Source organism: Strigops habroptila, chromosome W (assembly GCF_004027225.2).
Source record: "Strigops habroptila isolate Jane chromosome W, bStrHab1.2.pri, whole genome shotgun sequence".
Taxonomy (NCBI): Eukaryota; Metazoa; Chordata; class Aves; order Psittaciformes; family Psittacidae; genus Strigops; species Strigops habroptila.
The window spans coordinates 28,920,704-28,945,428 of NC_044301.2; the positions used below are offsets into that span (position 1 = coordinate 28,920,704).

Here is a 24,725-nt window from a genome sequence, read left to right on the forward strand (position 1 = left end):
CAGTAGTAGTAGTAATCAGCTCCTCTCCCCACTGGCCTGCAGCTCTCCCAGCCTGGATCCTGCAGCAAGGCACATATAAACCCAAGAGGAAATCACGTGCTGGAGAGCACATCGGACAGCCAGGAGGTTTCTGAGCAATCCCTGCTCCTGAGATGGGAAGCCGATGAGCTTCCATGCTCCATCCCTGTGGAAGAGAAGATGCAGGGAGACCTCCTGACACCACAAGCTGCACTCTGCTCCTGAAGCTGGCACCACGAGATGGCATCTCAGGAGCTTTGCCCTCATCCTGTACCTCTTCTGCCTGTCCTGAGCTGCTGGTCCAAACTGGTCCCTGCTGGGAAGGGTGTCCCTGGAGGAAAGTGGTGGCAGCCAAACAGGCAGACATGGGGTAAATCTGGTTGCTAAAAGCCACCGGTGGGGCAGGGGTAGCAGAGGGGGGACATGCCAATAGTGCAAGTTCTGCCACATCCTCCCCACCCAAGTGATGCTCCTCTGAGCCTTAGGACAGAGCAGGAGCCCCCCTCACATGCCTCTAACATATGTGTAGATGCCACCAGCCCCAGGCCATGGCTCCAGCCAGTCTCTCTCACCAGTGCCGGGTACAGGGGGACGAGAACTTCCCTGGCCCTGCTGGCCATGCTATTTCTGATACAGGCCAGGAAGCCATTGGCCGCCTTGGCTGCCTGGGCACAAGCTGGCTCATGTTCAGCTCTGTCAATCAGCATCCCCAGGTCCTTTTCCATGAGCAACTTTCCAGCCATTCTTCCCCATTGCATGGGGTTGTGGTGACCCAAGTGCAGGACCCAGCACTAAACCTTATTGAACCTCATACCATTGGCCACAGCTCATTGATCCAGCCTATGCAGATCCCTCTACAGAGCCTCCTACCCTCCGGCAGATGAACACTCCCATCCAACCAAGTGTCGTTTGTAAACTTACTGAGGATGCCCTCGATCCCTTTTGCTTAGGTGTAGGGAGAAGCGTTAGCTCAGGTGAAGCTCAAAAGGGGAGGGGGGAGGGAGGAGGTGAGAGGAGGTGAGGTGAGGTGAGGTGAGGTGAGGTGAGGTGAGGTGAGGTGAGGTGAGGTGAGGTGAGGTGAGGTGAGGTGAGGTGAGGTGAGGTGAGGTGAGGTGAGGTGAGGTGAGGTGAGGTGAGGTGAGGTGAGGTGAGGTGAGGTGAGGTGAGGTGAGGTGAGGTGAGGTGAGGTGAGGTGAGGTGAGGTGAGGTGAGGTGAGGTGAGGTGAGTGAGGTGAGGTGAGGTGAGGTGAGGTGAGGTGAGGTGAGGTGAGGTGAGGTGAGGTGAGGTGAGGTGAGGTGAGGTGAGGTGAGGTGAGGTGAGGTGAGGTGAGGTGAGGTGAGGTGAGGTGAGGTGAGGTGAGGTGAGGTGAGGTGAGGTGAGGTGAGGTGAGGTGAGGTGAGGTGAGGTGAGGTGAGGTGAGGTGAGGTGAGGTGAGGTGAGGTGAGGTGAGGTGAGGTGAGGTGAGGTGAGGTGAGGTGAGGTGAGGTGAGGTGAGGTGAGGTGAGGTCGGGTCGGGTCGGGTCGGGTCGGGTCGGGTCGGGTCGGGTCGGGTCGGGTCGGGTCGGGTCGGGTCGCCCTGCCCTCCGCAGTGCGTGACGCACAGACGCATGCACACGTTTGAAGTTGGCGCGCGCCCCACGGCCCCGCCCATTTCCAACCCGCCCCGCGCGCTGTCCCCTCCCCTCTCCACCCCGGGCCGGCGGGTCCGCGGGCAGCCGTGTTGGCGCACGCGCACTGTTGCTGCCTGCCGCCATTTTGTGTCTGAAGCGACGGTGGGAGTGATTAAACCGCGAGCCTGGTGCTGGGCACGGGGCGGCGGTCGCGGTGGCTCCGTGGGGCCTGGGGTCTAGGCGCGGGGCCGGGCGGCGGGGCCTCGGCGGCTGGAGCGAGCTCGGTGCAGGGTGCGGGCGCAGGTAAGCGGTGGCGGGGAGGTTTGCAGTCTCTTTCGCTGGCCTCTAGGTGTCACGATGGGGCTCCGGTTCAGGCTGGGGCCCCGCAGCGGCCGTCGCCGGGGAAGCAGGGGGGCTTTGTCTCCCTCTATCGTTCCCAGCGCGGCCGGTGCCTGCCTGCCACCGCTGTCATTCCCCACAGCGCGGCGCTGGGCTGCACGGGCCTCCCTTTCTGCCGTCCATTTCCACCCGCCCAAGCCGCTAGCGGGCCCGACTCCATTTTCTTTCCTTTGTCTCCTCCGCCGCGCCACCGGCTCTGATGACCGCCCCTTCCCCGCCACGCGAGCCGCCGGCCCTCCCTTCCCTTCCCCTCTTGTCCCTTCCTCCCCTCCCCCTGCCTTCCCTGCTGGGCTGGGCCCGCTCCCCACCTGCCACCGCTTCACCCCCCTTCTCCTCCTCTTCGCCGCCTCAGCGCAAACCTCTGCGGGGGCTCGGCCCGGCGATCTCCACCCGCTGCCTCCCTCGGTGTCTGGCCGGCTCCTGACCGCAGGGCGGTGGCTGCGTATCCCGCTCCTGCCGGCCGCCGCCTCCCTGCGTTGGCGTGTGCTGCGGACTGAGAGGCGCTGCGAGGCGTAGAGAGGGACTCGAGCTCCCTCTGCAAGGCAGGCTGAGCAGCGCCATGCAGCACCGGGACGTGGGCACGGCTGGGGGGCGCCCGCTCTCGCCGCGCTGCCCGGCCGACAAACACCACCCCCCCAGCCCAGCTCCGCTCCTCGTCGCCGCCGTGCCCAGAGAGCGGGTGTCCCGCCACCCCCGCCCTTCCGCCAGGCCCCTGTGGTGGCTTCAGGCACACCTGGCGACAGGCTGTGTTACTTTCTTCGACATGGCCCAGGCCGTGGGGCCCTCGAGGCAGCGCCGGGGCGGCCGCAACCGCGCTCCCGGTTAGGGCCGGAGCCCGAAAGTGCGGCACGAACCACGGGTTTATTCTTTCTTTTGCATGGGGGTGTGTGTGTGTAAGCACCAAAACTCGATTCTTTTTGTGATGCAGAAGAGGAAATCGCATATACTCTGTATCTAAGCAGTTTGCTTTTTGTTCTCTAAATCAACTTCGGATTTTTTCAGTAAATGTGTCAGATTTGGCCTTGCCTTAGCTTAACGAAATGACTCTGATGCAGGGGGTTTGTCACGTTGTGTGGATTCTTTTCTGTTCGGTGCAATCCTTAGGACTTGCCTGTTGGTGAGAATGAGCTTGCTTTCCTGTTTGTGACTTATTTTTGGTTTGTGTGGGTGTTTTGTTTTGGTTTTTGTGGTGGTTTTTGTGTTTTGGTTTTTTGGTTTTTTTTTTTGGTGGTTTGGGGTTTATTTTTTTTTTTTCTTTCTTATCCAGTCTTCCCCCCTTAAATAAACGCAAGGCTGCTCCTCACCTCCTGCCGGTTACTGAATTCTGGTAACAAACTCCAGAGGTGTTATTAGAAGCATCTGAAATATTGTTTACCACTTACAGTGGTGGCTTCATTAACACTCTTGAAACTGAGTTCCTACAGCCTCAAGTGGCCCTGCAGCTGAAATAATACAGTGAGGCTCATCCAATTCGGGCAGAGCTTGGGATAGCGTCACTCCAGTTTGCTGGCTGCTTGTGATGCAGCAGGGAAAGAGCTATTTCAAGAGCTGCTTACCTTAGTAGCAGGCTGTGTCTTGAATATGAGCAGTGGCTAATCTGTGTGTGTTGTTCCCAGCTCTTGTGCCTGCAGGTTGATACCTGCCTGATGCGGTGCCATTGCTCTTTTATTGAAAATGCCAGAAGCTGACCCGTGTTTAGTCAGCGTTTACCTAGAAATTTAATTATATGTGATTACTAACTTCCTGAGGAATTTCTGCATCAAGCCTACTCTGGAACTTAATTTCTTCCCCTTAGTACTTCATGTCCAAGATCTCCTGCTTTTCTGATGAAGGTTTTTGGAAGTCAGATATTGAGCATTATTAGGTTTATCTGCCCTCTGAGAAGAGCCAGCCTATTCCTTGCCCTTATCTCTCATACTTTGGCAGATTCTTCATCACTTGTAACAGCAAGCTGTGTTGAACCCTGACCTCTGGGTAGCTCTTCCTGCTGTCTGAACAGTTTTTTGTACATCAGCTATTTCATATATATATATCAATTATATTTGCATAGAAACTCCATCCTGGCAACTCTTGCTGCTCTTACTTTACCAGTGAGGGAATGCTTAAGGGAGTAACAGAGCATTAGGATTGCAAATACTCCTTCCTCCTGTGCTTGTACATGCTCTAGAAATATGTGTAACAAATAAGGAACAGCTACTGCTACTACCTGTACCCATGAAGGCACATACAGAACTGCTCGTCTTCAGCTTCCACACTGGAACTGCAAGAAACCAAAGCTTTGACTCAGTGTTTGTTTTGTTTGTGTTGACTTACTGAACTCTACTGATTTGTTTGCTTAACTTTAAACCTCTGTTCATCCATCTGGCTGTAGTTCAGATGCTCAGTGTACAGTCTTTGTTGTACTAAACCTTGAAATACAAAATGAAGCTCTACTGCTCTACAATACTACCTGGTCTTGGAGATGCACACAGATCCAGGAAATGTCCCTTTTTTGTTCAAAGGTTACATTTACTGCTCATAAAAATTGTTCAGAATGTGGCTTTTGTTCTTTCAGATTTTTTTTCTGAAACTTGGAATCTTTGTCCTGTCGTGACTGTAGATGTTGCCTTTTTTGTACTGAAGGATATTTGAATTTCATTTAAAACACCCTATTCTGCTGCTTGTCCCACTTCTCTCCAATAATCCATAATTCCTCAGGAGTTGAGATATGCTTATTCTAGACACATTTGATATGAAAACTAAATAGTAGCTGCTCAGCTGAGTGATCTCAGTATTTTCTGATTAACAAAACCTTGAAAAGAAGGGTAGAATAAACATGGTGAGTAGGGAGTCTTATGTTTCAGACTGTATTAACATTCAAGTAACTGTACACTGAACAACTTGAGTTTGGTGTCTAAATTAAACCTAAAGTGAAGTTTCCCTTATTTAGATTATAAAAACTTTGAAACTATCAAGTCTTAATGTTTTTCCAATATGGTTTTTAACAGGTGAAATACAGAAGTAGCATAGAGACAGCTCTCAGGAACAGTACAGTTAACACGTGTTACTTAAGGAAAATCTGTGATAGAATGTATTCCTGAAGAATTACTCTTTAACTATCCCTGCAGATAAAGTTGTGGGTCATAAATGTTTAGAGTTGCATTTCTTACATAAAGCTTTGTTTTTGGAGACCCTTCAGTTCCAGCCTTCCCACTTTTTGCTGTCAGTTCCCTGAGGATTTCAGTGTCCTCTGTGGAGGTGATATTAAGAGGTGAGGTATGTTTAAAAGCATTTAAAAGCACTAGAAGTGCAGTGATCAGTTAGGATATGCTGATCAGGTAACATAGGGGAGGGCTACTGTACTGGTAGCAGTGCAGCAAGCTCTGACACAGGGTATTTTCTTTACACCCCATAGTTCAGGTAATGTGCTCAAATACATAATTGTTTGGTCTATCAGCATTGTCTTATTCTTCTCCCATAGCAACAAACTGGTGAAGTTTCTAAAGCCTCTTGAATTTCCCTGAAAAGCTTCACTTGGATGTCAAGAGACCATGAACTAAGTTCAGCTTCTACTGAAAATCTTATTTTACTTTTTTTTTTTTTTTCTTCCCCAGAATCTAAAACTTTCTATTGACATCATTGGACTTGTCAAACTCTAACGAAACAGAAGCTAAATTGCAGATTGGAGTGTGAAAGATACCTTTGTCTGTATTAATGTGTGTCATGATTAGAAGCTTGTATGTGTCTCAAATATCAGCAAGTAAAGTAGCTATCTGTAAAGTAGAGGATGAAGTAGCTTGGTCCAATTCTATAAAGAATACTATTTGCCTTTACTAGGATATCAAAGTAATCCTTGCTCTCTCTTTCAGGTATTTAGAATTAGAATTAGGTTGCTGTTCTGCAAACTTCTGAAATCACTCTGGTGGTGTGTGTTTTGTTGTTTTGGTTTTTTGGTGGGTTTTATTTGGGGGGGGGTGTGTGGGGTTTTTTTTTTTTTTGGGTGGTGGTTTTGTTTTGTGTGTGTGGTTTTGTTGTTTTTTTTTTTTTTTGATGGGGTGGTTTTTTTGTGTGTGTGTGTTTGGTTGTTTGTTGTGGTTTTGGGGGGGGTTGTTTGGTTGGTTGTTTGGTGTTTGTTTGGTTGGTTTTTTTCTTTTTTAAACAACCCCCAAACCAAACACAAAAAAAATGCTCCAAAATCCCACCACCAGAGTATATGGGGAAGTGCTTGCCTTGGCCAGTGCATTTCTTCCCTCCCCCCTCCCCCCCCAACACTGGAATATCCCTACCTCTGGTATTGGAAGAAATGTTGTACAGTTGATACACTTTGGAACACTAGGGAAATTCCAGGAGGTCAGAGAAATGCTGATGTATCAGTCTTAAAAAGAGATGGAGTGGATAAACACGGCAGCTAGTAACATATGACTAGTACTACATGGTGTTAATACATCTATAGTTTACATTTTTATCAGCTCTCCCATTTGTTCTTAGTACAGGATTGAGTTAAGGAGAGGAGAGTATGTAATTAATCCTAGTAAATAAGGCTTTAAGGAAAAAAGCTTGTTAAACTTATTATTTCTTTCACCAGCTTCCCTCTTTTTAAACAGAGGTATGTTTAGGACTTTTCCTTAGAAATCTAGAACATGATCAAGCCATGAAATCTTCTAGAGAAAGCAAGCAGGTATTGATAGATATATAGGAGGTCTGTCAAAATAGTGTCCCATCTATTTAGTCCAAACATGTGACTGCAAAAAATCCTTATCTGTGGCTATAGTATTAGTGAGGTGTTGGTAGGATAAATGTTATTTCTTCTCTGCAAGGGCACACTGCTGGCTCGTGTTCAGCTTCCTGTCTACTGAGCAGCCCTGGGACCTGGTCAACAGTGCTGTTCTCTAGCCAGCCAGTCCCAAGCCTGTATCACTAAAGGAATTCTTCCTTCCCAATTCACAGCATGGAAAATGCTCAATGGGGGTGAAGCAAGGTGATTTTCATTGAATCTGCTTCAGAAAGTATACCTCTGTAAAACCATTTAATTTTTTTGTTAGATAAAATTATTTATCAAATCATGTTATATATTGCATTTATATGTATGTATGAAGTTATTTTACATGCAGTGATCCTCATTATAAAGTGAATGCCGAGTAAAATACTGACTTAATTGGGAATGAAACTAGGGAGAGTAAAGCTATGGAAGGAGCAAACAACACTTAATTTTGAGCTCTGATAATGCATCGTGTGCAGAGACTTGACACAAGTGTTTGACACTTTCTGAGCTCTCCAGAATGTTACAGTGAGTAGCCTGATGGTGGGCTGAGAATCTCTAGGTGGAGATTGCTGAAAGCTAAAAGTACTTTTCATGTATCACATGTTAAAAAGGGGGAAGGGGAAAATGTAAGCTTGAGAACTGTCTCAGCTGCAGAGGTAAGCTGCATATAATCCATGTCCTCCTCTGGATGGGAGTTTCAGCAGAAGCACCTGATGCTTGAGTTTGGCAGCTCTGGTTTCTCCAGGCTGTTTGTAAGAAGGCAAATAAGGTAGCTCTGCTGCTACCACTTGTGATTTGCAGCAGCTCGGTCTGTGTCCATCTGCTGCTCAGTGGTGTGGTTCCTAGCACTCACACGAGGACAGCTTTTTTGGTAGATGCAGCGAGTTTTGTGGTGAGCCTGTAGCTTGTAGGAGGAAGAAATGGGGAAAATACATCACAGTTGATGGAAAACCTGTTTTAGTAAAAGACTGTAGGTTTGGAAATGGATCATCAGGTCCAAAGCCTGAGGTCCCTAATCCCGTAGCTGGGTGTTGGGATAAGGGTGGTTAACTACGGACAGGACTAATTTCTTTCTCCACACAGTGTTTCCTGCTTGAGCTTTTGGAGACAGACTGTTGGACTAAATGGACACTGATCTGTCCTTATAGGGCTTTTTTTATGTTTGTGTTGGAGAGTGGACAATTTTACTTCCCAGCCTATTGATAAAAGCTATACAAGTGAATTTACAGCTCTTGATATGTTGGGAATAACACCAAAGCATTTAGGGAAGTAAAAGTCATGGCTTCCCTGGAATATTAAGGGAACTGTTGTTACCTCATCTCCTTCCAGTTGTGTACTGGCAATTGCATCACCAGGCAATGAGGTGGTTGCCTAGATTTGCTTTGTGGGGGCAACTAGATGCAAGTGGATGTGGAAGAACTGCAGCTCTGAGTTTGATTTAAGCCTTTGTGGAACTACTCCCCAAAACATGTTGGTGTAGTAGAGGCTTTCTGAAAAGGTAGTTGAGATCACAAATAGTAATGGCAGCATTTGGATATTTGTAAACATTTTTTTACCCTTTTGAAATAGAGCAGTAAACTTTGTATGTTTAAAATCATTGTGGAAGGAATTGAATTCTCTCATTGATTAATGATGAAAGAGGCATCCTTGCTCTGGACTGGCTCCTGGAAGAGTTTTTCACTGCTATAGTGCAAGTAGTGATTTTTGGACTGCTTTTTGTGTTGTTTCTCTGTCTCCTTGTATTCAATTTGCAAACCTGTTTCCTTGAAACCACCTCAAATATCCAGAGATTTAATATAAAAGCAGGAAATGCTACTGAATTAAAAATGCCCTCCTGTTTTGGGTTGCACATACTTGACATAGGTGTAACAATACTACATTTTAAAATGGTAGCTTTCTCCTGTGTGCTAAACTGTATGCAGTGGAGGTGCAGTATAAACTAATTTTGCTTTCCCAGTATGTATGCCTTTAGAGGCACTTCAGGAGTCTTCAGATTACAGGTTGAAAAATGTAAGCTTGAGAACTGTCTCGGCTGCAGAGGTAAGCTGCATATAATCCACTTGGATTTTTGAAGACAAGTAGTTTCAGTAAAAGTTTATCAGATTGTTAAAACCTTTTTTCTTTTCTTTTCTTTTTGGAGGATGGAAGAAGTTTAGTGTTATCCAGCATTCTTGCTGAGTATATAACTTACTGCCACTTCTGATCTTTGAAGAGATATTTATCGCTTCCTGTGGCAATACTGAATACTCAAAAGGTACTCATTGATTACTTGATCCTTGCCTACCTTCCACCTTAATGCACTCCTCTCATTCCTGCTCAGGAATGGCTACTGTTGACTCTTACCTGCTCTGAGCTACTAGAGCATTATATGAGCCTGGAGTAGTTTATACTTGGCTTCTGTAGTGTGTGTGGAGATAGTTTTGTCCTGTTGAAGCAGCTGCATCCTATCCCTGTTCTACCAGCGTTTTGACCTATGTGAAGAAGAATTTGGCAGCTTCCATGACTGTATGATAGAGCAATTTATCAAATATTCAGATGTCTGACTTGCCTGATGTGACATCTGTAATGTTTTTAGAGACATCTGCTTTGAGTGGCTTGTGCAAAAAAATCCTTAGGGATGTTTTCTCCAGCTCCACCAGATTCAAAGAAGGAAGATAGCATTGAATGCTTGTCCTGCTCTGTTATCAGTCTGGCTCTCCCTGGTTAGAAGTACTGGATCCAGAGCAGTTGTTGGTTGGTCAATGTTATGTGTTACTATTTGTTCTTGTCCCAGAGCTGCCTCTTCAAGCAGGCTGTCCCATGCTGGCATCCAGGGAGCCTTTTCAGCCACCTTCTGGCACTCAACATATAATCTCTTGTTAAAATTCTGGAGAAAAGAGTACACTATAGTCCTTATTTCTTCAAAGACTGGTCTATCTTTTTCATTAGTTTAGAATTACTCATTGTGGTCCTGTGTTTTCTCCTGCCAGTTAAAAAAAGTAGTGAGGTCCCTTGTCAGTATTACTTCCACCTTTTCTATCTGAAGTTCACATAGGAGCCTTGTTTGATGTAGGTCTTTGTACAGCCCTTCTTTGACTTCATGTCACATGTGGGTTTGTGTCTCCTGAACAGTGATACACTGAGCCTGTGCTCTTCTAATACTGTTCTCTTAAAAACTAGGTGGCTTTGTATAGTCACCACTCTGAAAGTGCAGCTCACTAGTAGGTTGCTGAGAATGACTCTACTTCTGCACATCAGTTAAAGAACTGGTCAGTGTTTGAGATCCTGCAGAAGGGTTCCAGGTCCTCTAGAACTTGTGTGGAAGAGAATGCTGAGACCAATAAATCTCTTTCCTAAGAGCTTCATGGTTATATATGGAAAAAAACCCTCACTGTTTTGTGTTTGAAGTTTAAGTATATCCTTCATTTTCACATATAGTGCCAGAGAATGGTAAAATAATTTGCGTTGGAAGTGATTTGTACCCTGGTTCAATCTCTGGCTCAGTGCAGGACTGGCTTTGAAGTTAGATGAGGTTGTTCAGGGTTGTTATTTAGTGAATATTTTCAGTAGTGGAAAGATTAGTTTCCACATCTCTGAGCAACATGCTCCAGAGTTTGACCACTCTCATTTTTGCAGCTTGTCTGTTGCAGCTTGTCCTTTTCACTCTGTACCTTTGAGAGTGTGGGTTTAGCTTCTCTTTGCTCTCCTGTGAGGTAGTTGAAGGTAGCAGCAAGATCTCCCCTTAGCCTCCTCACAGCTGTCAGTTTGCTCTTGTAGGTCTTGTTCTCCAGCCACTTCATCGTTTTGGCAGTCCTCTAATGGGCTCTTTCCTATATGTACTAACCTCAAAAATGAGCATGTGGAGCACTTGCGTTTCCAGCTTATCCCTGTTTTCCTTCAAGCTTATCAAGCCTTGCTCATATGATTGGAATGTAAATTCATGCAAGGTATGTCAGAAAATAGGCTGGATACTGTAACAGAAGTAGGCCATCTTTCCAGTAAGGGAGGGAAGGAGTGGCTTTCCTTCCCTCTGCGATATTGCCATGGAGTCATTCAGAACAAGTATGCCTTGCATTTCTGAAGTATGTATGTCTGCAGTGCTGGGAAGCTTTGCTCCTTGGGTTGTACATCAGTAGGTTGATATTCCTTGAGCAGTGTCCAAGCTACTTTACATCTCTTTAAAAAAAAAAAAAAAACAAAAAAAAAAAAAAAAAAAAACACCAAAAACAAAACCAAACCCCACACAAAAAACTCCAGTGACCTATTTCCTTAAGCAGAGTCAATAATTTGTAAAGAGAGAAGGGTGATGGTTGTGCCTTGCCATTGACTCACCATCAGTTGTAATCTGCAGATACCCCTCTAAATCATTCTGAATTTGTGTTGTCTATAGTGTGGAAACAAACTACAATTATTATTGCTTTGCTTCTCTTTTCTCCTACTAAGAGCTTGGGTGCAATCTTTGTTCAAAATAGATCTCTCTGCCGTTAAGTCAGAGAGATTGGGTTTGAAAACAGGAAGAAAACTATTTCTTGATGATACAGAATTTCAAGAAAACCAAAGTTAGGATAAAAGACTAGGAGTAGGTAAAAGGATATTTCCATTCAATGAAGTGTGCTCTGTTGAGGAGTCCTGGGGTTTTCAGCCAGTGATGAGACCTCTGAGATGATAGTTCCCGCACAGGAGGTGTTTGCTTTGCATCAAGTGTCTTCTGACTGGAGAAGTCCTTCACTTTTAAGGCTCTTCTGTGTTAATTTACAAGTTGTTAAGTTTTAGGAAATGGTAATCTCCTCCAGGGTTTACAGGTCAGGAATAAAAACTTAGCTACTAGCAGTAACTGGTTTATATGCCTACCACCACTGCGTGCAAGCTCTTGCCAGCATAGAACCTGGCAAGGATGCAGCTTGGGTCAGTCAGCAGTGTTAACGTGCCCTTAGCAGTGGTGCGCACCCCACATAGCCTCTGAGCATCCCCTTTTCTGGTCAGTGAATGTATAGAGCAGATAGGATTTTTACAGACTAAGTGTGAAATAGAGATCCATTCCAAATGATTTTTAAAAGCTCGCTATCACTGAGCATCCTCAGCTCCCACAAACTTCTTATCAGTAGTGTACTTTGAAGCTGATAAACAATTAAAATTAGACTTCTAAGGGGGAGTGTCGTGGTTTGAACCCAGCTGGTAACTCAGAACCACGCAGCCGCTTGCTCACTCCCCCCCTTCCTCCTCCCCCCACTCCTGGAGTGATGGGGAGGAGAATCCGAAGAATGTAAATCCCATGGGTTGAGATAAGAACAGTCCAGTAACTAAGGTATAATACAAAACCACTACTGCTACCACCAATAATAATAATGATAAGGGAAATAACAAGGGGAGAGGATACAATTGCTCACCACCCGCCGACCGATACCCAGCCTGACCTGAGCAGCAATCTGGGCCTTCCGGGTAACTCCCCCTGGTTTATATACTGGGCATGATGTGCTGTGGTATGGAATACTCCTTTGGCTAGTTTGGGTCAGGTGTCCTGTCTCTGTTTCCTCCCGGCTTCCCCTCCTCCCTGGCAAAGCATGAGACTGAGAAAGTCCTTGGTTGGAATAAGCATTACTGAGCAATGACTAAAAACATTGGTGCATTATCAGCGTTGTTCTCAGGCTAAAGTTGAAAACGGCACTGCACCAGCTACTAAGAAGGAGAAAAATGACTGCTATAGCTGAACCCAGGATGGGGGGCGGGGTGTGTGTGTGTGAAATGCAGCCAGAACCCAGACTTGAGTGTCTTGTACTAAATAAATGACAGAAGATCCAGGGGGAAAAGTACTTAAATTCAAAGGGTGTAGAACTAGTGTGAAATTAAACACTGCTTGGTCACATCACTGCATGCAGCAGGACTCTGTGCCTCGCTTGAGAAGTACTCCTGTGGAGCTGCTTACTGCTCCTGGGGTTTGTAGCATGTATGCACACTGAGGACTGGAAAGGATTACAGATGAGAAGTAACATACAGTCTTGTAAATATTTTAGTTCTGTAAATATTTTTAAGCTCTTAATTGATCAGGATAAAAAAAGTAGCTTTGCAACTCTGCCATGAGCTGGCTGTTCTTCCTCAGGAAAACGATCATGTTAGAGCAGATTTTGTTACTTTATCAGTAGTGCTACTTGTTGCATTAACAGTACTGAAAGGGTTGTACTTGCTCTAATCTACACCCCTTTAACAATAAAAACTACTTTGGTATTGTGATTTGATATTCCACAGCACAGGAGAGAAAGACCAGCTGAAGTAGGTATAACCAGCTCTAAAATATCATGTTGCACTCTTCACTTGACACGAGGCATACAGAGGTTTAGGTTGTAAGAACTGTAAATGCTAAAGAGTTTGAGAAGAGGCAGAGAGAGGAGTTTGTAAAATGAGTTAATTCTTCCTGGTGAAAAGTATTAAAGCTAATTAAGGTGTGTTTTTTGGTTTGTTTTTTTTTTTTTTTTGTAAGTGAAGGGGTCCTCAAGCAGTTATCAATGCTGCTCTTGGAGGTGTGGGGCTACACATTTTCTGTTAAACAAGCATTACACATTCAAACAGTGCTTCCCCCCCTTCCCTTTCTCTTTTGTGTAGTTTCACTAGTACGACTTATCTGTTCCAGAGTGTGTTCTGACATAAAGAGCTGCATGAAGAATGGTTAGCATGAAGAGAACAAATCAGTCCAGGCAGAAGTGCAGAAGCATCAAGAACCTAAATGTAAATTAAGGGGTTTAAAGTGTGGTTTGCATTCCGTGTGAGGCAGTAGTTTCCTGAGCGCTTAAAGCTTACACTGTGCAGGGAGAAACCCTCTGGCCATGTTTCTCTTGTGGCTGGCCTGAGCATTGGGCACACCAGAGACGTGGTCTGGATGGAAATAAGTATCTCTTTGGCTGGGTAAGTTCTGGCCTGGATTAGTTTCCTGCCCAGTTAGCTGTAGTCTTAGAAATGCTTATGCTAACATGAGGGATAGTTGGGGTGATGTGGGTAGGAATGAGTGGGCAGCTTAAAGGTGGGGATGGCTTCTCTGACAGAGTATGTTTGAAAATGAGGCCTTATTCCTGCTGGAAAGGGTTTTTTCCTCCAAGGTCAAGTGCCTTTGTAGGATTTTTATTTTTAATTCATCTACTTTGAAGGTTGATTGTAATGACACTTTTAAGGCTCAGTGTATGAGAACATTGGGAACATGAGTCCAAGTGAATTAGATGTATGTATAAAATGTATTAAAACTACAGCATGAGGGCCACTGTATAGGGTTCACCTGGATTAGAATAAAATCCAGTTTATCTGAATTTATCCAATATCCAATTTATCTGAATTAATAAGTGTTGGAACAGATGCAAACAGAATAAGTTTGCATCTGTTCCAACACTTATTAATTCAGATAAACTTCCCTGTGATCTGTGATTACAAAGCAAGGATGACTTAGGCTCCAGGAGTTTCTTGTCCACCCCCTTTCTGCCATAGGTGCTTCAAAAACTCTCCTGGAATTTCCTGTCCCTGCTGCAACAACAGTAAACTACACCTCTAGATTTGACAGCCTGACATTAATTTAACTAAGTGCTGACTTTAGTTTTCCTTATATGCATCAGGGTGTAATTTGTGAGGTGACTCACAGTTCCTGCATGGGTGGAACCCAGGGATGAATACTTCCTGCTCCTCTGATTTGAAGCCTGAATTCCCTTGTCCGGGCAGAGTGTCACTAATGAGTACTCACAAGAAGATAAAAGGAGCAGCTGTTCCCCAAAAGTTTGTTCTTGGATACTCATTCATCTATGTGATAAATTAATCGAGTCCCAAATAGGATTTTTAGAATTTATTAAACGAATAAAGGCAAGCAAACAGCGCCGGGTGCGCCGAGAGTCTCTGCCCACCAAGACGCGCACCCCACAGTTCCCGCCCCTGGTTTATATATCTTTCAGGGATAGGCGGGTCTCAAACTTTCCCGCTTCGGACTTTTCCCGCGTCGGCTAGCAGCAAAACCGGCCCAACCGGTTTTAGGCTGGTATGCTGCAATGCCTGCCAAACGACCTTGCAAAAAACCTTGCAAACATAGGAACTATATACATTACAGATGTCCATCACGAGCCTTATCACCATCTTAGCCCTCACACATTCCATTTTTATATGGTTCGGTTCCACAACATTCTATAACAGAATACATTTCCTAACCCCTTAAAAGCATCTAAGCAACCAAACAAGGAGCAAAACATTTCTTTTAGCAATTGTGTGATTAACCAAGGAATTATTCCCTTATCCCTTCTTCCCTCTTACTGTGATGTCGACAGGGACGTTTATCATATTCTTTTACACATAATGATCACTAAGATTTCCTATTTGTTGACACGAATCACTCCTATGTTCCTCACATCTAGATGAAGCCTTAGAGGAAAACAAATTCCAAATGCTTGTTGACTCACTAAAGTCTCCAGAATGCCATGAAACTTGTTGTACTGGTCTCTTCTTGGGTGTGGTAGGGTCTGGTGTTGCCTTTTTGATACCATGCTGCATCAGATGGCCAAAGAATCCTCCTCTGGTCAGAGTGATTTTGAAGAAACACCTTTTTTTCTTGTTAGCAGTTTGCTAATAGCCTAAATGAAAGCCTCAATGTGTGAGGGGGTAAAATAACTGCAAATACTTGTTGAGAAAACTATTAACCTTTTCTGGTATCTACCCACAGTAGTAGACTTTACTTTTGGTGGCAATGGATTTTACAGGTTGTTTTAACCTGAAATAGTTTTCTGTTGTTCTCAATTTTATTACCTTAAAGTATTCCAGTGGTCTTCTGTGAGCTCCTTCATTACTTTTATATTATGAAGAACTCTAAAAGGGAGGGACTGATTACTTTTATGATCTAGCATCAGCTGAAAAGGAATTCCTCTGTGACTGCTACTTTGAAAGTGTAAATCTTTCTGTATTTTACACCTGATAAAATTGCCTGTTTGCCCTTTTGAAATGAACTGTCAAGTTAGCAAAACAGAAGAGCTTTCTTAATAGATTAAAAAGGGAAACATTTCCCCCAAAAATGATTGATATGTGGAAGTGTTTCATTTACATTTCCCCACTTTGACTAGAGAATTCTGTGTACGACTAAAGTAGTTCATCTGGTGAGACTGCACTAGCAATTATTGGAAGAAATAGGGAAGAATTAAAACTAAAATTTTAAAGAATGTTAGCTAGGAATGGAGGGAGAAAAAATGGAACGAGGTTTAAGAACAAGAATGTTTACTAAAATTATCCCTACTACCTTCTCAATAGAACTTGAATTTTCCAAATCTAAAGGAAAAACAAGGAAAAAATGGTTCTTCTAGAAATAAAGCTGAAAAGCTTCTACCAGACTACTTTCTTCATTAAGGTTTACCATGTCAGGTAAAATTAGTTATAGCCCAAGTGACTTCAACATGGGTAGGATTTGTTGTCAGTAACTGCACTGCAGTACTTGGTAGTTTGGTAAATTAATATTTCTTCACCATACAAGTTTGAGGCAGTTGGCATTATTGTATGATGCTTTTTCTTCTCCATTGCAGGCTACAGCTTATTACAGCAGAACTAGCAGCATTAGTTCTGGAAGAGCTGTGACTGTGGGGCCTTTGCCACTGTCAGGTGTAAGGATTAAGATAGAGCTTGTGCTGCAGACAGCTGAGGAGAGATACAGAGTTGAGTTTCCTTCTGTCTTGCTGGGGAACCCTGTATATCTACTGTTTTCATGTGTTGCACATGTCTTCCCTCCCCTGAGTCGTTGATCCAAAGTCCCAGGTTAATTTTATCCTGAGTAATTGCAGAAAGTCACAGGTGTGTGCTACTTGCTGACTGAAAAATATGGTCAGTGCTGAAGGGTCTCATCGCTTTGAATTCTTTCATGAGACATGCTGTTTGAAAGAGCTCTGCTAAGATCCCTGGGCAGGAGCAGCAACTAGGAAGATTACTTTTGTAGGTAGAAAGGAGAGGGATAAAAAAGAAATGGCAGGGGGGGAGGCTGAGGCTGGAGGTAGTTGTAGAATTGTCACAGGATGCATTTTGATCCTAATTCTACACCAAGCTGGCTGTGGGTAATGAATGTCCTGTAGCCATGGAGATGATGCCTTGGCTGGGCTCTTGGGAGTTCATAAGGGTAAAAGGTAAAGATTACTTTTGATAACATCTGGCCCAAAGCATGCTATCTTCATGTAAGCATAAGTAAAAGGTAACTTTGATTCACAATTAACTACTAATCGAGTAGTGTGTGGGTTTGATCACAGTTAAATGCTATTGGATTTAAACAGGAAGGCACCCACAAACTGGCTGTGACCCAGAGGGTTGCAGGATGCTTGAGAGAGAAATTGCGCTGTAGTGTGACTTGGTGGATGGCATGGAGGGGAGGGACACAGCTCAGTGTAGCCACCTAGCTTTTGGGACATGAGGTTCTCGGTGCTGGGGTTTGCTTAGAGCTTTAAGCTGGCACTGCTGCTTAAGGTGGCCCTGGCACTCTAAACCTGCTCCTTTACCTCTGTCTGCCCAAGCATTCCTGTGGGGAATTGGATCAGAAACATGTTCTAACATACTTAACTGTTTTTTTTCCCCTGCATTAGTTTTCAGCTGGAATTAGTTCCTGATCAAGTTTCTTCTGATGAGTGAATTATTCTATCAATGCAAAGGAAAAGGGGAGAGCAGCTCTTTTGGCAGCAGCGCTGTGTTTTCCTGTCTTACAGGGATTATGAAACCATTATGGGAGTTAAGAATCTGGTCTCCCATCTGGTTAATGGGGGGGAAAGGTGGGTTCCTCTAGATGGTAATTTAGTGTAGGGATCCACTTGCAAGCTTTGACTCACTCTCTGGAAGGACGTGCTCTTTTCCCTGCCCTATTTGGGGAGGTCAGCCTTCTGGCACAGACACCTCAGTTAGGTAACCACCAGCAAGACTTCAAATGCCACCACAGCTGCTGGCTGCATCCCATCCCTTTGCAGGGTCAGCATATAAGGAAACCATCCTTCTGCAACTATACGTTTTCATTATACATTTGCCATTGCAGCCGTCATTCCTGAAGCTTTTTTTACATGTTTCTTGGGGCAGCTTCACATTGACAGGCCCTTTCTCATACACAGAAAAAGCACAAGCATTTATTAACCCATGATGAAGTTCATTCTTTTCTGGGTTTCTTGCTTTTCCTTATTCTCTCCAAATTGCTAAAATATTCCTCAAGCCAATTGCTTAATAGCTTTTTTTTTTTTTAATTTAAAGCTGCAATAGATGTTTGTGAACTAGTGTATTTGATTATTTTTGTTTTGTTTTTAGTGCCCATGTTGTAAGTGGCAAGGAGGAAATGAGAAAACAGCTGGAGATGGGCATAGCAGTCACAACCAGTGGATATGGAATTTAATGCAGTTGGCAAATAAAAGCTTTAAGTTTCCAGCATGAGAAAATTGCTTAATATAAGAAACTTATCCCAGCTGCTTACTTTCTGCTGTTGGTAGTAAATCTTTCATGTTTTGCATGTGATAGCATGTGAAAATATCCTACTCCAAGATGTTCACAGGATGCTACCTTAAAGCTTTGTGAGCTTTATCAAGTAGTTTCACATTCCTAGGCTTATCTTTAAAAGAAAGAGGGAAAAGTTGGTTTCCTCTTCCACCTGCTTCTAAAGAATTGAACACAAGATTCTTAAGCTTTTGTATAGCTTTTATTTATAACTGGATGCTGTTAGTCTTCTGTATTTCTGTGGGCAGTTAACAACAGGGATGGATGAGAGTCTAGTGTGAAATTTTGGTCTATATAATCTGACTTCTGGATAACCTGTGGGTCTTTGGCCTTATGCACAGCTTGGATCCAGCCAAGCCTCTTGAGTGTTGTACCATGGCTGAACTACTCCTAGAACCACCTTGAGTTCAGAAGCTTTATAGCCATGTCTGTGAAGTGCTGAGACTAAGGTAGCAAACTGCTTGGGGGTGCACAGCCCTGCTCAGAGCTCTTCAAGCATCTTCCTACCACTTTCCACATCGTGTCAGAATTTTTTTTATGGGAGTGCTGCACCATGTGGAGAATTGTTGGAATGGTTTTAAACCGAGAGAGCAGATCTTTGAGAAGAGGTTGCACATCCAGCTAGTTCATGTTCTGGATTTGGTGCCTGTCCAGGGCTACTTCTGATACACCCAGGAGATGGGGAGCAATTGTAGTGAATAGTGAATAAGAGCAGTGCTGGGAAAGGCTGTACTTAGTACTTTGTGGTTTATATATGTCTGTTTGCTTTAGAGAAAGCTATGTTTGTGCCGTGTTCATCTCTTATCAGGGAAGCCCTGATGGAGGAGATGGGAAGACTGCCTACCTGTTAAACTGCTCTATCTTTGGCTATGCTTAGTTGGGAGGCTGCTCGGGGGAAAGATATAGCTGTGTCACAATGGGGAAGGAGAATGGCCAAAGCCTTCTGCAGTTACTTTGCATCTTATAGACATACATACTGACTGCAAGCGGGGGGGGGGGGAATGCCTGTTTGTCCATAAAACCCATTGGATTTTATTTTTTTTTTAATTTTTTTTTTTTATCTTTAAGTGTCAGAAATACTGAATAACTGTAGTCTTTTAGGTGAAGCTTTTGCTTGCTCCTCTCTTCAATTTTCAAAGGTTCGCAGGACATGCAGGAGAAACATAAGTCTCCCATGTTTTAACATCATGCTTTATTAGAATAGTTAGGGTTGGAAAGGACCTTAAGATCATCTAGTTCCAACCCCCCTGCCATGGGCAGGGACACCTCACACTAAACCATGTCACCCAGGACTCCATCCAACCTGGCCTTGAACACTGCCAGGGATGGAGCATTCACAACTTCCTTGGGCAACCCATTCCAGTGCTTCCCCACCCTCACAGTAAAGAACTTCTTCCTTATATCTAATCTAAACTTTTCCCTGTTTAAGTTATTAAAATTAATATAGGAGTGGAAATAAGTGGCTAATCTAGAAGTGTCAAAGCCATGAGTGTTTTGGAGTGGGATGTGGATTGACTTGAGTTCAAAGTCTGAATATGTTGCAGGGTTGCTCTTTGGCTTTTGGTTGTGTTTTGTGGTGTGTGGTTTGTTGGTTTTTTTGTGGTGTTTTTTGGTTTTGGTTTTTTTGTGTGTGTGTGTGGTTTTGTTTGTTTGTTTGCTTGTTTGGGTTTTTTGGGGTTTGTTTGGGTTTTTTGGGGTTTATTTGGGTTTTTTTTGCTTGCACTAATGTAGCTGCTGCTATTTGCATTATTTTATGAATGCTAAAAATTTATTGACAGCATTTGACTTCATTGTTTCTATTGATTTTTATTTTTATTTGGTTTCCTCAAGTGGGCTGTACATTATAGCAAAGCAATTGAAGAGTAGTTTTAGTGCATGTCCCACAGCTCTTTAATGAGGCTGTACCTTGTTTGGCAAAAAAAAAAAACATTTTGCTGTTGTTTGGACCATGAAGCTTCATGCAGTTCAGGGTTTGCTTTTGTAACATTGGCTGAGAGGCAGGCAAATGCCTCTTGGTGACAGTAGCTTTATAATAAATAACCCAGCTAGAAGAACATGCAGTGGCTCTAGCCATCCTAATCTATAAACATCCCTCTCTGGGTTTGTACTGTCTGCACTGACATCTACAGCAAGTTGTCTTTAATGCTTCTCCAAGGAAGATTAAAGCTGTTGCAGGACTGCAGTAATTGAATGCTGTGTCTCACAGTCTTTTTGATTGGTTGAGTTTTATCAGCTTTGTTGTACTAGAAGCTTTCTTAAATCCTGTTCCTGAACGTTAAAGAGTTTATACCTTCAAGCTGAATGTTTTGTTGTTTAAGTGTAAGGCTTTTGGAAGGGATCCAGAATGGTAAAATGTTGTGTTATAGTTGGGCTGCAGTTAGTAGGGCTCTTGGCATTTTATTACTTTCTTTTGAGCAACTTTTTGACTCCTATCATTGGCATAAAGTGTCAGTTGTATCAAATGCAAACCCCATCTTATTTCTGCTTGGTGGTTTTTTGGGGTTTTTTTGGTTTGTGGGGGTTTTTTTTGTTGTTGTTTTTTGTTTGTTTGGGTTTTTTTGGGTTTTTTTTTTTTTTTTTTGGTGTTTTTTAGATGAGTTGCCCATCAGTTATTTGAGAAATCTTAGGTCTGTTGTTAGGACATCATAACTTTTTACCTGGTTTATGGGATTGTGATGGAGTTGAGCTGTGACACAGTGTCTCTCATTTGAGTTGGTGGAGCCCATTGGGTGAGCACAGAATCATAGTATCATAAATGTTGTGGATTGGAAGGAACCTTAAAGACCATCTAGTTCCACTAGGTGTTGGGTCTTTCCTTAGTCACTCTCATTGTAGAAGCTCTTCTCTTTGGTTTTTTGGGTTGTGTTTTTTTGTTTTGTTTTGGTTTTTGGGTTTTTTTGTTTTGTGGGGTTTTTTTTTTTTTTCTTCCCAGTCTTGATTTACTGAATTGTCTTCTGTTAACCTACTGCTTTGTTTTCCTTTTGAGATGCAGTCATTGTGGAATTAAGCTGTTGGTAGAAGGTACAGTAACTGGTAGGAAGAGAGCTGAAGATAACAGCCAGAAATAAAAGTTTAGGAAGAATGGTAAGACAAAATATATTCATCAGCTTTAATTCCTAGTGTTCCACTATAATGGTCTTAGTTGTAGGAAACAACACGTCCTCTGAAAAAAGCTTCCAATATTTCAGAACTTGGGTGGCTTATTTCTAGGAGTGTAAATCTGTAAAAAATGAGAAAGATCCACTTATATTAAAATTAGTGGAAATGGAAAATCCTGAGCAAGCTGCAGGATCCCATCCAGTGAATTGATGGCATCTTCTGGTGACTCCTCAATAAATATAGAACTTTCCTCCATAACCCACTTCATGAAAAAGGAGGATTAAGTTTTAAAAAAAAAAAAGCAGCTAACAAATACTTTAAGACAGTGATTTAGAAGTGACACGGACAGGCAGTGCACTGCAGGAGGACAGCCAAGCAGAAGGATGTGGCAAGGACAAGAGGAAATGGCCTCAAGCTGTGCCAGGGGAGGTTTAGGCTGGAGATTAGGAACAATTTCTTCCCCAAGAGGGTGGTCAGGCATTGGAACAGGCTGCCCAGGGCAGTGCTGGAGTCACCGTCCCTGGAAGTGTTCACAAACCGTGTAGATGAGGCCCTCAGTGACATGGGTTAGTGGTGGCCTCGGCAGTGCTGGAGGAATAGTTGGGCTTGATGATCTTGAAGGTCTTTTCCAACCCGGTTGATTCTAGGAGTAATGACAGGTAACTCTAGGGTAAGAGATAAGTGTCCCTAAGATCAGAGAGGGAGCTGGAAGAAATAGTGGTGTCTTAGTTTCTTTACTGAATGCTTTTAAGAGTCCTTTGACTTCCACATACATGTCCACCCCTTGTTGTGAGCATCCTTTAAAGTCTTGCCTGCAGGCATCAGTGCAAGCCTGCATTCCTCAGCTGGCAAACTTCCCTGACAACAGAGCCACATGCTACAGTGTTCAGGTATATGTGAGTGACCCATTTCTTGGTGGACACAGGATTTGCTGGTGTGCAAGATGATGCCTTCCTGCTACTCCACTGGAGTGGCTTCTCTAGGTAGAGGACACTGGCAAATCCTGGCCTGCTGGTTGGCTTTCAGGTGACCTAGGCTCCTTACCAATTTTGATATTGGCAATGAATGTGAAGGTCCTTATGAGAGCCCACCTCTGCTCAGAGCTGCCTGTGCTTGTGTCAAGGTTGCTGATCTCTGTTCCTCTACAAGGCACCAAAATGGAATTGCATTAGCTCTGCAGATGGGCTTTTCCTATTTTTTTCCCCCCTCCATCTTAAATCTTTTGTTATTACCCACCCACCCCACCCCCCCATCTATTTACCACATTCTTGTATTTCATTTAGCTCTGACCTTCCTTTTCTTGTTCAGAGACTTTTGGTCACCTGAGAACACTTCTCCCCTCTCTCTGCAAATACTTGAGATAATGGAAACACAGTTTGCTCCGATTGCAGTTGCTGTAGGCCAAAGACCAGCACTGTTTGGATTGCCCGCTGGCTAGTGTTAAGTACTTACATCATCTTGTGTACTTTAGCTGTTTGTCCATATGGATTTGCTCTGACAAGACGAGCTGATGGGCGGTGAAGGGAAGGATAGGCCGGATCCCTGCAGGGGAGCGCACATGGAGCCATACATCAGTATTTCTGCATGTCTGGTGCTCTCTGGAGACCGCTGCTGCCCACGACAGGATGACTATTGAGACAGCACAGGAATAGATGTCTCTAGTCTGAGCAGGCTGCAGAACAATGAGCTGTACTGTTTTTGAGACACAAGTGCTGGACACTAGAAAAGGCAGTAAAGCAAGGACTCTAAAAATAATAACAATTACAGGTATTGTAATTCTGATGAAGACTGACACTGTGTTTCATATTTGTGTATATGAGCCTGTGTAGTTCTGAAATGAGAATGCAAGGTGAAGTGCAGATATTTGAAAGTAATACATTGTGATATTCAAGTGTTCCCAAGACAGGTTCAGTAGATTGTTAGCTGGTCCAAGAGGCCACTCAATCCAGTAGGAAAATGTGTAAGTCTCTTATATCTGGAACTGGAATCAGAACTTTATCACAAGCTTTGTAAGGAAACTGTCATTTTTGTTACTTGCTTCAGCAGTAAAATTGACTGTTGTACCTTTTTAACACTTGAGGGGTATAATAAATCATATCCTGATGTAGGGAATGTATTTGATGTGGCGGTGGAATCTGCTTTCATTTTTCCAAAGTAAACCACCTGAAACAGAGGTAGACTTATGAAATACTCCTTTACTATAATTTTTATTACTTTGATTGGGGGGGTGGGGGTGGTGGAGACAGCTATCAAATCATAATTTCTTCTAGTTATGATGACTGTTGAAACAACCTTCCTGCAGAATGAAAATACAGGAGTTTAATATTTTACCCTGACTGTGGAGAATAATGCTGGCTGGTCTGAGGAGGAAGAAAATCTCAACCTTATGCTTGTATGCAACTATTTTCAGAGTTACAGTTAAGGCCCACCAAAATGCTGAGCTTCAGTATTCTGTTAAATCTGGATAGATTTAACCCAGGTGGTATGAGACATCATTGAGTCCACAGCTCTGAATCCACATCATTTAAATTGAAGTCAAATCTTACCTGAGCCTTCTCTGCCTGCTGCAGCTTGCTTAGTCTGAAGAGGGCATTGTGCAGCATCCTCTGCTCAGGGGGTCAGTTCTGTGCACAATTCTTAGTGCTTTTTCTTCCTGGAAGAGTTCTGCAGTTCTCACATGTCATACTTCCTATAAGGTTGGCTTTTTACTTTTAACAGTATGTTATTTTTGTCCCTTTAAAATTTATAGCCAGACTGCCTCTGATATTGCTAAGCTGTGTGAAGTGACTAAACAAGTTCAATAAGGAATGATACTGCTGTACCTCCTGCCTGTGGTATTTGTGGTCTTTGAGAAACAGGAACATACATATCACAATCTCTTTTCCTTGCTTTCCTTCCTTTCCAAGAAACTGGTATAGTTGGGTTGTGGTTTAAGCCCAGCCGGTAACTCGGCACCACGCAGCTGCTCACTTGCTCTCCCCCCCGCTCCCAGAGGGATGGGGAGGAGAATTGAAAGAAGATAAATCCCACATGTTGAGATAAGAACAGTCCAGTAACTAAGGTATAATACAAAACTACTGCTACTACCACCAATAATAATAATAAGGGAAATAACATGGGGAGCTAAAAGGGGAAAGGAAAATCAACAATAAACACAAGTGATGCACAATCCAATTGCTCACCACTTGCTGACCGATACCCAGCCTGACCTGAGCAGCAATCTGGGCCTTCCAGGTAGCTCCCCCCAGTTTCTATACTGGGCATGATGTGCTGTGGTATGGAGTACCCCTTTGGCTAGTTTGGGTCAGGTGTCCTGTCTCTGCTTCCTCCTGGTTTCTTGTGCCCCTCCTCCCTGGCAGAGCATGAGACTGAGAAAGTCCTTAATCAGAATAAGCATTACTGAGCAATGACTAAAAACATTGGT

General features: G+C 43.8%; 1 protein-coding gene across 6 annotated transcripts in view; it reads left to right on the forward strand.

Annotated features, from left to right (window-relative positions):
• The first annotated feature begins 1,882 nt into the window (after positions 1 to 1,882).
• LOC115619215 (transcriptional repressor CTCF-like) overlaps positions 1,883 to 24,725 on the forward strand; it is a 36,304-nt gene continuing 13,461 nt past the window's right edge. For 2 of the 6 annotated variants that reach the window (XM_030511265.1, XM_030511267.1), the window contains exons 1-2: positions 4,906 to 5,283; positions 8,910 to 9,023. The gene's annotated coding sequence lies outside the window, so the exon portion shown is untranslated. Of the gene's footprint in view, positions 1,933 to 4,905; positions 5,284 to 8,909; positions 9,024 to 13,419; positions 13,469 to 24,725 lie in introns of those variants that run through there. The other 4 variants (XM_030511264.1, XM_030511268.1, XM_030511266.1 and 1 more) reach the window with 3 other exon arrangements.